Below are 14,152 nucleotides of genomic sequence, written 5' to 3'. Positions count from 1 at the left end.
GGGTCAAACACATTACAGGCAACCTTCAAGAAACCACCACCTCCATCCACAGCTATATTCACAAATGCTTTAAAAAGGTTGAGATTCTTTTCATTTATAGTATTCATAACAAAATCACGCGTATTCTTAACATAAACCAAATTGCAGTCAATTTTTGACCCTTGGTTTCCTCTAAATTCAATTAATTCGCCAAAATAAAGGATTCAACATGCGACTGAAGTTCGTTAAGTTTACCAAATACATTTTTAGTCATACAATTTTCTCCAAATGAACTTTCTAGACAGGAAACCTGACATGGGTTACCACCTGTTGATAGATTAAGAATAAAAAATAAATACTCTGTATGAATATAAATATATATATATATATATAAATATATATATATATATATATAAATTTATATGTATATATATATATATATATATATATATATATATATATATATATATTAAAGCAAATATATAAGCAATAAATATACAAAAAATAACATGTTCAATCTGCCGTTTTTATAGAGACAACTATTTAATTTAAATTAGTAAATCAAATTTGTAAGTAATTTGAAATTAAAGATTTTTACCAATAATACAAAAACAATAATGGCATAAATTTCTTTCATATCATTGACTATTTTAGATTGTGCTGATTGGACAATATGTCAACACCACACCTGACCACTGATTCTTTGTGTATCTACAACAATAAACAAAATTTTGATTCAACATCAAATACAAGTATATATATGAACAATTTGATAAACATTGTGAGTAATAAGTTATGCATAATACTCTGATTTGAAATTGTCGTTAAAAGTATTTTTAAAGATTACCATTTATATCAGTGAAAATGCTCAGAATTTAACTTTTAAATAAACATTTCAGAACATTTTTATAATTATGTTAATACCTTGGATACTTTTGATAACCAAAAACTTCTTGCAGTACTTTTTTGTGAGTCAAGTAGAAAAAGGTTTCTTTGACAACTAGTGCAAATCATAGTAGAATATGCTTCTAGGTTTGGATCATACATGATGGCGGACATCGATGGTGTCACCCCTTAAACAGGTTAAAATTAACGTTATATAAAAGAAAAAAATCCAGATAAGCTTGAAATATGATTTTAATTTAACAATTTAATTAAACATTACAAAAAGTATTCCTGTACCATTTATAACTGCATATAGTAATGCTTGTAAATTAAGTAAAAAGTTAATAAGGAAAACAAAATGAACATGATTCCAAAATACCTTGCAGCCTTTATATCATTTAAAAAATTTTCTTCGCATGATTTGCGAGAACAGTTACAAATTCATTCAGAGTTTCTGGTGAAAGGTAAGATACAATCACAGATGCTTTTACTATTGCAGATGTACTTTGCTTTGATATCATTAAGTGTTCTTTCAACACAGGGCCATATTAAGAAAGCATCTTAATCATATCAAGAAAGTTTCCTTTATTCAAAGAAGATGCATCTTCCTTATGGCCACGAAATGCTAGATTTTGTTTAACACAAAACATTGTGATATCAAGCAAGATATCCCTCCATTTTTTTTTATCCCAATTCATTACAGCAACACTGTCGGCATCAATTGTTTTGCAAATCTTAAGGCCTGCTGCCAATGTTTTCAAGGCAATCTAGATGGTCATCTGATATCTTATGATTTTGTAATTTTGGACTCAGCTTCCACCACTGCTGCAACCCAGTGACAAGTTTGGATGTTTGTTTTGTTACATTAACAGTAAAAAATCTGCAGTAAAAACAGTATAATTTCTTACTGATGGGCGAGTAAACATCCATAACCGCAGTATTTTCTCACCATTTGGCATTTTCTTGTAAAACCATTCTTTAGGCGGATGGCGCATATCTCCTTTAGCCTTTGCACTTTACCTTGTCAGAGTACTGAAAGATCCATCCTTGTTCTGAAAAGAATCAATTCCTCTTTTGATAGTTTCAACTCTAAAATGATCTGGAACAGGTGCGTTCCAGAAAGAAGCATTAGATAAAATATTCTATTTTCTCTCATCTAATTGACTCAATGTATTTACAGTGTCATGACAAGAATCATTTTCAGCATGCATTTCTGTTTCAAATTCATTCACTGCTACTTCATTGTGTATTTCTACATCAATCCTGTGATTGTGATTTTCTTCTATTTCTGGATTTAGTTGTTCTTTTGAAGATTGCGTGCTGTCAGGATTTAAGGAATCTATATCAATTGTAGATAGTGGAAGAAGATCATTTGATGAACCTTAGCCATCAAATGGTCTTCTGACATATTAAAGCATGAATCCATTTAGGGATTTTAGTGATTCACATCTTTTCTTCTTAGCTTTTTGCTGCTCGCATTCACTAGGCCTCTTTGATTTGTGCACTCTATGTAGCATGATGGAATATTCTAAACTAATATATATATATATATATATATATATATATATATATATATATATATATATATATATATATATATATATATATATATCGTACCCCTGCACCCCCTAGCAACGCCCCGGCTTTCTTTAATAAAGATTTTAAAAGATTTAAACGATCTAACATGAACAACATGCTGCCTGATCTAGTTTTCAAATGTAACACAAAAATTAACTCTATTCTACAATCTTGCTTTACGTAATTTTGAAGCACCTTATTTTTCAAAGGCAAACGACGAAATACTTTAACAACTTTTCGAACTTTTAATGTTCAATGCTGGTAGCTAAAAATTTTTAGTGGGTTTTATAACATCAGTTTCATTCTCAATGTCTACCCGCATTCCATTTTCATCATCCTCGTCAGCAGTAAGATTTTCTTTATCGGATTAAGATATAGGTCACTTTCACTATTATATTCCTCTTCCTCTACTTCAGTTTATTTTTTATAGAATATATTCACAATTGCAATTTAGATTGCATGGGCAAAGCGTAATTTTTGTTCACCAGGTAGCAATCTATCCACTTTTTGCATCGTTGAGACACCGTCAGTCACAATGCGCAAAATATTATTGTGAATATTTAATTGGCAAGTTTCAAGCTTCTTTTCCATCAACTTTACACAACCTTTAACCGCAAATCGGCCATCAATATCGAGACAGCCGCAAACTCCAAACATGACCTCCTGATCCATGTACAATAACATTCATAAAACGCTGGTTTTATGAATGTTACACTGAAAAAAACTTTCTTTTTTCGGAAACGATTTCTACAATTATTGATTGGCAATTTTTTTTTTTTTGATTTAGGAACATCAAATCCGTGAATTATTTACACTTTCTTAACTGTCTGAAGTACAAAAAACGTAAACCATAATCGTCAAAGGCAATCATTTTAGATATTATTGCAGTAAAACTTTCGTCTACTTTTGATTTATACAAATCTTTCACTGTTTTGCTTTTTCTATTTAATTAAATAGCACTCGCTCCTGCAACATTTGAATCATTATCGTGTTTTAGTTTGTTTAATACCTTGTTGTTCTTTGCTCGCAAATGGGTATGGATTGGTGTCGTACATCCACCCAATATCTTAAAAATCTGCATACACTGCACTTTGCCACTTTTTGTCCTTCGTAAAAAATAATTCCACACTAAATTTTATGATTTTTCTTTGGATACATCTACAAAAATTTCTTCTTGCTGATCCAACATCCTAGAGATTAAAAATTAAGTATGCACAATAAATTTATGCAACGTTAAAGTCGATGAAACTTTCTGAAATGATATTAAATATATATTGAAATGGGCTTATATAATAAATTTTATATAATAAATATTATCAACTTTTTTACTTATAACTTAGGTTTTAATACAGTAGAATAGTCTTGTTCTGATGTTAATTACACTATCAATAAGTTAATATTTTTTTCAAAGCAAAGATAAAACAAAATAATTATTTTAACGTCGCGTTTTGGCGCCGTTTTTATTTTAGTATAACTCAGCATTTATTTTTGCAAATAGCTGAATTTTGCTTCATGGCTTTATAACATTTAGTTATGTAGCATGTTAGTATGTAGCCCCTTTAAAAAGATAAAAATACTGGAAATTTATGTTGTCTAATTTTTGATTAAAGTGGGGAATCATAGATTAAAAATTTAGCATGATTAAAAAAAAATTTTAACCGATATTTTGTAACCTAAACCTTGGGCGCAATCAGAAAGCATTTTTTGAAATAATCAAGCGTTTTATTGCAAAAATTAAATTTTATTGCAAAATGCAAATGTCTAAAAAAGCGTTTTATAGCTACTGAATCAAAGCAAGGTTTGGTTATGTCCTATAAAACTCCTATAAATATCGTACAAAACTCGAAATATTAAACATTATAATCTAAAAATTGACAATCTTTATGAAACATGCTTAACAAATTTCTAGCAAAAATATATCAAAGCTCTGGTGGTTTGATATATTTTTGTTAGTATTTGGTCTAGCCTCTCAAAATACTCTGGCTTCAGAGCATTTTGAGAGGCCAGGATAAAAACGTGTTTTTTACATTTTCAACTTTTTTCAACCTGTAATCATTTTGAAAAACCTCTCAAAAATTAATTAAATAAAGTTTTACAGCTTACTCCACCTCTGGACAAGTTAGCAAACTTTAAAATATATTTTTTTTAATTTTTGCTCTATTGTCACAAATTAAAAAAAAAGTTCATTTTATAAAAATATTTTCCCATAATAACTGCTGTAAGCCAACTAGCCTCGTGAAAGTTTTACCAACTCATCCCACAAGTCTTCATTACAATAAGCAGCCTAAAAATCATGTAAAACAACAACTATTAAAAAACAAGAATCACTTAGAATATACTTGATACTAAATGGTATTAATCGATGTAACTTTTTCGTATTTGTTACATGACAATCAATCGTTAAATTTATTTATTGTGTTGATAACTTAAACAACCAAGATTTAAAAAAACAATAATCAACTAGATTAACTTAACAGTTGTTGTGAAAACAGTACAAAATATGCATCTTAATAGGTAAATTAACAATTTTAGTTCTTTCTTTTTTCAAGAAAATTTATTTGATTTTGAATTTAATTAGAAACTTGCTTTGAAGGTTGTTTTTACATGTTTTTTAATGCTTCAAAGAACATTTCGCCCATATCTAACAATCTTAAAGTTTATATAAATTAAAAACTGTTAATATTAAAGTAATTTGATAATCAAATCAAATTAAAATATTCAATGTCTCACAAGTTTGATCAGAATTTGCAAAAATGAGTTTTGCTGTAATCTGAATTCTTTTGGCATGCGAAACTGCACATTTTTATCATTAATATTTTGCATAAATACTTACCTTACTAACTCATATTTCTCATAGGTTGCAGCCACTTCATCGAAGCTTTTTTAAACTACTAACCACTTTTTATAGTATAGAATGGGAATTATGGTTGCATGAGCATCCTGAATAAAAAATGACAAATAATCAGATTGGAGGTATATTCTCCAAAGCCAATCATAAAGCTGCCTTTTAAAAGTTGCCTGTGCTGGCTTTCTTACATCAGGAATTTATCCTGTGTGTCGGGATAAAACTCACGACATTGAGTTTAATAATAACAAAAGCTTTAATGCCATCTAACATAAACCTAATAAAAAATGAATAACAAGTTAATTCAAGCACCTTATTAACATTGTCGTCAGGATGTTCAGTAAATATTAAATTTAATATAGTAACACCCTGCTTTTTTCTAATATTTTAGCTATTTCAAAGATCTTTACCACCAAGAAAGGGAAAGAATCACAGATAATAACAACATCACATTACAGAAAATCACTATTTGAATTCTCTAAAAAAATTAAAAGAATAAAATAATAATAAATGTGCATTTGGAAAAGGTAAAGAAAGGGTTAAAAGTTTAAGTATTGAAAACTAGGAATATTATGTTTGTAATGGATTATGGAATAAGGCTGCAAAGGATTAAAAGTGTAGTCATTCTTCAAAATGTACAACTTAAGCTCATTTGTACTGTAATTCAATTCAAAATACTGGCGAAGCAATATGTGATTTATGTGACTAGTAACAATGTGTTTGATTGTATGATTGACTAGTGACAGTTTGATTATGTATTATGTTTGTTTGCTTATATATTATAGTTTATTATTAGCTGTATTATATTATAAAGTGTTTGTTTGCTAAACCTCCTGAAAATCTGTTTTGTTTATCATTATTTATTTGAAACTTAATGAAAAAATATACTATACAAAATTAGACAGATTTTTTTTAAGTATATACTGATATAATAAAATAAATCTGTCTCATTTTGGCATTTTGATTAAAAAATATCAAGTTCTTTTTTCAAAAGTTGTTAAACGGCCTATATTAGATAAACTAGTGCTTGTCTCATTTTGCCACTCGTTACCCTATATATAAATGAACTTAATAAAGCCTCTAACTTAACCTGTATTTTTTTTGCTGATGACACAAACCTAACCCAATCTCATTTAAACATAAATACTCTTTTTAATAATATGACGCAAGATTTGAATAAAACCTCATATTTATTTGAGAAAAATAAATTGCCCGTCAATATTTATAAAAAAAAATAGACACTTTTATACTTAATATCCAGAAAAAAACGCCTGCCAAATACGACGCCCGACCTTTTTATTGATAATTCAATACTAAACTGGAAAAAAATTATAAAACTTCTTGGAGTTCTTGTAGACGAAAACCTTTCCTGGAAAGGATAGATTTTCGTCTACAAAATAGGATAGGTTTTCGTCTACAGGATAAACCACAGTTATATATAGTTTATAATGATATACTATTTTGGATAATTTAATTTTTTTTTTAATTGTTTCATTTGATATTGTGAAGGGCTTCATGATAAGATCATATAATCTTCTAGAATTTCGGCCAATTAAATTTGTAATAAAATTATTCTATAATTGCATATTTTTATTGAAAGCAAATAAATACAAAAATAAAATAATTTTTTTTTTTTTTGTATTTTATGGGATTATGAAGAAATGCAAAAAATGAAACAAGAAACAAAAAAATAATGAAAAATATGCAACTAGCATAATGGAGAAGATATATATATATATATATATATATATATATATATATATATATATATATATATATATATATATATATACATATATATATATATATATATATATATATATATATATATATATATATATATATATATTTATATATTCATATATACAAAAGTAAATATATACTTAAGTATATTTAATTTATATATATAATTACTTTTACATTAAAGTAAATGTATATTACACTTATAATATATATTTACTTTTATTTAATTTTTAAGCACAAGTTTATCGGAATATAGTGTTACTTATAAACAACTTCACAAAAAAGTCATTATAAAACAAGCGGGTGAAAACTAGGAAAATTCCAAACTTTTTTAGGTAAATTAAAATTGTGTTGCTATATCTAAAGTCTTCAACACTGTCATCATTGAAATTTTAACTTTGAAAAGTCAAATTCTACAGAACTACATTTGTCCCCTAAAGTTATGACTTTTGAGATAAAAACCATCACCCATAAGATAAAAGGTTATAGACCACTTTTATCATTCTTCTTTATTAGTGCGGTAGTGGTATAGTGGTAAAGTGCTCATTTCATAAGCGAGAGGTTCCGAGTTCGATCTCCACCACGTCTCTGGTAGTACCGCATTCAACTTGTTTCTCCGCGCAGTGGCCTTGTTCGTCAAGGTTCGTGTTTCGGAGTTGTAGAGTAGAGAGAGGGTTATAACCACTATTAACAATCTTATCATGAAGCCCTTTACAGTATCAAATTTTATTTTGTATAAAACACAAAATACAAAATAGTTTTTTACCAACAGCAAATTAATTAAAACTTGGTTTCCAAAAGTTCCTTGGCAGGATTGTGCTCCCTTGGACCACCCTTGGTAATGGTATCTATTAATTTGTTGTTTAATTACTATGATTAGAGGGAACCAATCTACCAAAAATCCTAAAATGGCGAATGAGAGAGAAACAACTGAAATTGTAGAAAATGAAAATGCTGAGAGTGAACAAGCCGTCCCTGCTATATTTGATTGAAAATTTTTCAAAACTATATCTAAAATTAAAACTACAGGAGATGTTAAAATCGTTGCACAGTGTATGTTATGTGTTGGCAAAAAAAACAATGATTACAATGGTTCACTGAAAGCAACTTCTAATTTTACTCAACATCTTCAGGTATGTATATAACTACAAAAACACTATATTATGTTGAGTATTTTATGTTTGTTATATAATAATCAGTAATCATTACTCATTAGTCATTAGATAGAAAAATTATAATTTAATTTCAATATAGTTTTACGAGGCACGTGTACATGTACTGAAAAAGAAAGAGACCAGACCAAATACAATTTAATGATTAATGTGGTATGGTATAAATATAAATATTAAATAAAATCATTAAATTTAACAAACAAAGCAAACAATGAATAAAATATGTAATAAATCATTCTCATCTCAAAGTCATTGTAGTTAGAGCCAGTCAATTAGTCAAAGAAAAAACATTGAAAGTTAAACAACGCACTAAACAGTAAAAACGATAAACACATAAAGCAACACAGACAAACACTAATGCTATAACATTACACAAATAAATGCAATAATCTCGATTGATTGACTGTTGTTGTTGTTATGGCAAAATGCGCATCGATGAATACAAGCAGCACAAGGTTTCAGTTGCAAAATAACGTAAGCTGAGATGGAATCTGGAGTTGGAGGTGGACCTTCTGCCAAATCTAGTCCTGCTTCTAAGATGTTGAAACAAATGCACATTATGTCTCGAAATCAAACATCCATTTCACAGGATGAAGTTCACAAGCTTATTGCTGACTACGTTGTGCAGGAAATGCGCCCCTTGATCACAGTGGAAAAGCCGGCGTTCAAAAATTTGATCTACGGACTCAATCGCATTGTCAGTATACCTTGTAGCAAAACATTAGGCAAGCGATTAAACGCCCGTTTGCAAAAAATGCGTGATGATAAAGGAACAGTGTTCATTAAAGTACTATTTATTTGTACAACAGCTGACATTTGGTCAGTGAACCGAAAGAGCAAAAAAGAATGGTGATGATGATGAAGCAGAAAATTCCGACAATTATGTTGAAATAGCGGACATGACTGCAGTCGTAAATTTACCAGTTAGCGAAGACACGGATGCTGATACTGAAGTTGTTCTGCCTCACCATAAAGCTTACAATAGTCACTCTCTCAGTCTGATATTAACTACTGATGCAGATAAAGCATATGATATTGATGCTAATTTCAAACGTCTTTATCGAGCTGCATTGGCTAAGTGTACCAGTATTTGAAATTTGCTTCGTAGAAGTTGTGAAAAATGCTGTGCTGTGCTGAGATGCTATGAAAAAAATCATTGCAAGGGCAATACTGATACCTGTCCCTACACGGTGGAACTCCCGGTATGATGCATTGAAATGCATTCCCCAGTTGCAAGATAAGCTTGGCGAAATATGCGACGTTTTGAAGTTGCCAAAGTTCAAAAAGCAGGAGTTGGAATGTCTAGAAGGGTATGTAATAATAATGGCTCCTATTGCTGTTGCCATTGTCAGGCCTCAAGATGACAATGTGTACTATAGCGATGTATTTCTGACGCTGCACACCGTTCAGCAGAAATTGCAGGACCTGCAGCAGAAATCGCTAAAGCATGCTAAGAAATTTTCAGAATCTATGCTTGCAAGCTTAAAAACAAGATTTGAGGGTCATCTATCATTTTCTGAACATAATGCCAGCAGGATAGTTGCAGCAGTTTCGCATCCCTGCTAATAAAAAAAATTTCTGTTGCGGCCCCTTCGTTCGTGCAGCTAAGCCTCAGCAGCAACAGTTGTTGGACAGAGCTATTACTATTTCTGACCCTTACCCACTTCCAGGTAATCAATCAGCTGGTGGCAGTACCATGAGTGATGATTTTTTCTCGTTTAGCGAAATTAACATTGCAGAACAAACAACAGTCAACAACGAATATTTATCGTACTTAAGCGACTCTGGTACGGATTTTAAAATCTCGGCAAAATATGAAGTTATAAAACACGTATTTGTGAGGCACAATACGACCTTACTTTCGTCCGCACCTGTTGAGCGGTTAATTAGCACCGCTGGACAAATTCAGACGCCACGAAGAAACTGTCTTAGTGATGTAACATTCGAAAAACTGTTACTTTTAAAGGCAAATAAATGTTGATTTACAGGTTAAATTATGTCAATAAAGTTGTGATGTATGATTCGAGTCGGTACGATTCCAGTATTTTGTATTTTGTATTTAAAATTAGTTTTATAAAGAATTTTTATTTGAAATACTTTCTTTGTATTTTACTTTTATTTTCATTTCAAATACTTTTTAGGTAGACTATTTTATTTTTATTTTAAATACTTTTAAAAAGTATTTTGCCCAGCACTGACTATTAAGTAGCCTCCTCATCTGTAGTGGTTTTCTCGGCCTTGAAGAGGTGATTAAAAATATATATATATATGTTAAATAAATCTATAAATCATATGATGATACTTATTATTGCGATTCATACAAATTATTTCTGCCAAACGGCAGCGTAATGAACTCTTATTAAAACAGAGAAATAACATATATATTTAAAATAGCTTTCATTTTAAAATATCAATAAAAAACATCTTTCCTGTTTCAAAATTTAAATTCACATGCGTCTCAGCATAATTTTAAGGTGCTTTTCAGAAAACTACCGTGAGTCGGTTATTAGTTTAAACAATCGAGATATTTCCGGTAAATATCTGGTCTGCAATAAACCATTAGATATTTTAATGCAAAAACACGTTTATTTGCGGATTACAGACATGTATTATAATCTTAATAAAATTTATTTTTAACATAATTACTTGCTTTTTTTCACGATTGAAAAAAGTATTTATTTCCTTTTTTGATTTAATTATTTCAGGGCCGTGGCTAAGTTTCCTTAGCCTCAATGATAGGGGAGCGGAGGTGGAAAACCAGGGGTGGAAAAAAGAGATTTTTTGCTTTTGTTAAAAAACCGTAAAGCTCAAAATTACTTTTGGTTAAATTATTTGACCATTTTTCTGAAGAATATTAAATTGTAAAATATAATAACGGTAATAAAATGGACATTTTTAAAAACAATAAGATTTTATAAAATGAGTTTTTTTTGTATATTTGGTGTTATTTGCTTTAAAACAAAAGACCTAAAAGCCAAAAAAAATGTTTTTTTTAAATCCCCTGATATACGCCAAAAAAAATTTTAAGTTAAACTGTAATTTAAGTGTTAATTGTATTTTATAGTATATATTTTAATATATATTTTATATATATATTTATATTATATATATTTTTTAGTTTGTAAATTAAGTGTAAATTGTATTTTATAGATATAATGTAATAATAGCAGTAAGTTATTATCACAATAAGATTATAACCATTAAAAATAGTTTACAAAATTACTTGATAATAAAAACGAAATTACTTGATAATAAAAACAGTTAAAAACAAATAAAAGTTTCTAACAAATAAATGAAGCAAGTATAAGTATTATGAAAAATCTGTAAGATAACATCAAAATAACATACTGCTTACTTATTAGATCGTTAATGTTGTGAAAAAATTATTTTAAAACATGCGTTTGAAAATAATTATTTACAAACAAATTTATTTGTTTTATTATTGAGAAATTGTTTAAAACAAATAAAAAATATTTTAAAAATTAAAACTTTTTTGTATTTTAATATTTCATTAGGAACAGTTTTTCAATGTTTTCAAAAATATTAATTTTGTCTAGTTGGTAATTTTATCTTCAACTTTTATGAAATATGCAGGTATTAACATATTAGCATTTGGCAAGCATATTTCATTCCAACAACTTTTAATGTAATTAAGTTCTTCAATTATTGTTTTTGTTCTAAAATGATGTGGAGTCTTTTTAGTTGTTATCACGTTTTTAAAATCAAAAAATTGCACACAAGCTTTTGTCTCACACCAATAAACATTTGGTTCAATAAGAAAATCAGCTATTTTTTGTAACATTGCTTGATATTCATTTAGATAATTTCTTATTATTTCAAATGATACAGTTGTATTAGACTTTGGTTGAACAACTTTTTATAACGTTCAAATTGATGATTTTATTAAGGGAATTTCACTAAAATTACTATTCAACTCGTTGGATACTGGCATCTTTATTAATGCATTTGAAATAATATGGCTAGAGTGACGATTTGATGTCGTACTTGTTGTGGTTTTGATAAAGTTAAACTGTCTCTCTTCTTTTTCAGTGTTTGCAGCTCTACCAGAAATAATTCTTAGTTCGTCAGGAGTATGAGTCACTAGACAGTGGAAATTTTTGCCATAAGGTTCTCGGACTGTTAAAACATTCAAATTTTCTCCAAGATTAGACATAACCAACATCACATGCTTAAATACCACAACATACATTTTTAGTATAAGTTCGTTGGTGCGCTCAGATTCGGGTTTGTATATTAGTTCTTGATTTTGGCACATTGTAATAAAAGTATTTGTCAAAGGATTTTAGGGAAATTTATGCTTACAATATGTAGATGTTTTTATTATGCATGATCTGTAGTCACTAGCTCTTTTTACATCTTTCCCTTTAAAAGAAAGTTCAATAATTCTTTTAAATTTTCTTTTTGTTTTTTTATCAAAATGATGGGACAGTTCTACAAGAAGATTTTTTATGTGAATAAAAACGTCATGAAGAAGTTCTATTAAAACTCATATTTTGATAATTCAATTTCTGGTAAACAGATATCAGGTTGATAAAATATGAGACTTGGAACTCTTTGAATACCTGCGTTGATTCAGTTCAATTAATTTTTTTTTTTTTTAAGACGTGTATAAAGCTTGTTTATATCATATCATTACTTTTCCTCTTTAATTGTTCTGTAAATAGGACTTTTTCTTGTCGATATTGTAAATCGATGCAAGCTCAATGTAATGAACATCAATAATTTGAATGCTCTATAGCATTAATGTCACAAACCCAGCACACATATTTTCCTGCCTTTTGCTGACCTGCTTCAATTGGGCTGCAGGACCATCACCTTTAAAGAATCTCATTTCATTGTAAATTTCAATATCATTTAGCTTGATAGGGTCTTTCATGTCAATAATATCATTTATTATTTGTTTTGAGTACAGAAGCATTTTATCCGTAGGTGAACATCTTCCAAAGATATGCCATATAGGAGCTTCAACAACCGCGTGAACGTTTATGATTTTATTATACTCTCGTTGATATTCTTCAAATTTATGGATTATTGGATTAAATAAAGATGAAATTGTCATTAAGATGTCACTGTGATTGGATATAGTAGAAGTGTCATGCCATAACATAAGATGTCTCTTTCGTTCAAAGTTTTTCAATTTTATTTTCAAGTTATTGGTTTCTTAATCTTGGTCAACAACCTGAATCTCATTAATTCTTTTTAGATGACAATTTTTCATATTCTTCATCAGTTTTAATTCTCATACATATCCAATGATTTTTTGTTATGTATTCTTTAATTATTTTTAACAGATGTACTCGGCCGTCTATAGTAAATATTTCAGTTTTTATTTCATTGTTTCCTAATAGAAAGTTTGTGAAGCAATAAGCTCTCCTCATAAATATATATTTTCTGATATAAGGGAATTCAGTTTTGCTACAACCTGAAAACTTGTTTCTTCTTGGGGAAAGGAAACATTATGATTCGTTAGCCTAGATAATATATAAATTTTAAATAAGTTTATGCAGAGATACATATGTTTTTTCTAAATTGTAATGAATAATAAAAATTTAATATTTTTTATTGCAATCTTTCAAAGCCTTGATAAATAGGTAAAAAATATACAATAAATCTAAAAAATAGTACAAACTAATTAATTATTATTTTTTGGAAAAATGAGCTAAAGTAAATTAAAGGCCTTTAATATTTAAAAATAAAAAACTCATTGTAAAATATAAAAATACATAATAACAAATAAATTAAACCTATGAATTAATGTAATAATTCTTTTAAAAAAATAATGTTAATATAATTTTACTCTCGTTATTTTTTTTCGAATAACAACATTTCTTTTTCCAATACTTCTTTTCATCTAAGATAAACTTGTTATATTGACACCAGTTTCCTTTAGATATTCTTTGACTATCTGCCCACCATTGTGCGGCATTTT

Source organism: Hydra vulgaris, chromosome 04, assembly GCF_038396675.1.
Source record: "Hydra vulgaris chromosome 04, alternate assembly HydraT2T_AEP".
Taxonomy (NCBI): Eukaryota; Metazoa; Cnidaria; class Hydrozoa; order Anthoathecata; family Hydridae; genus Hydra; species Hydra vulgaris.
This window is presented reverse-complemented; position numbering follows the sequence as displayed.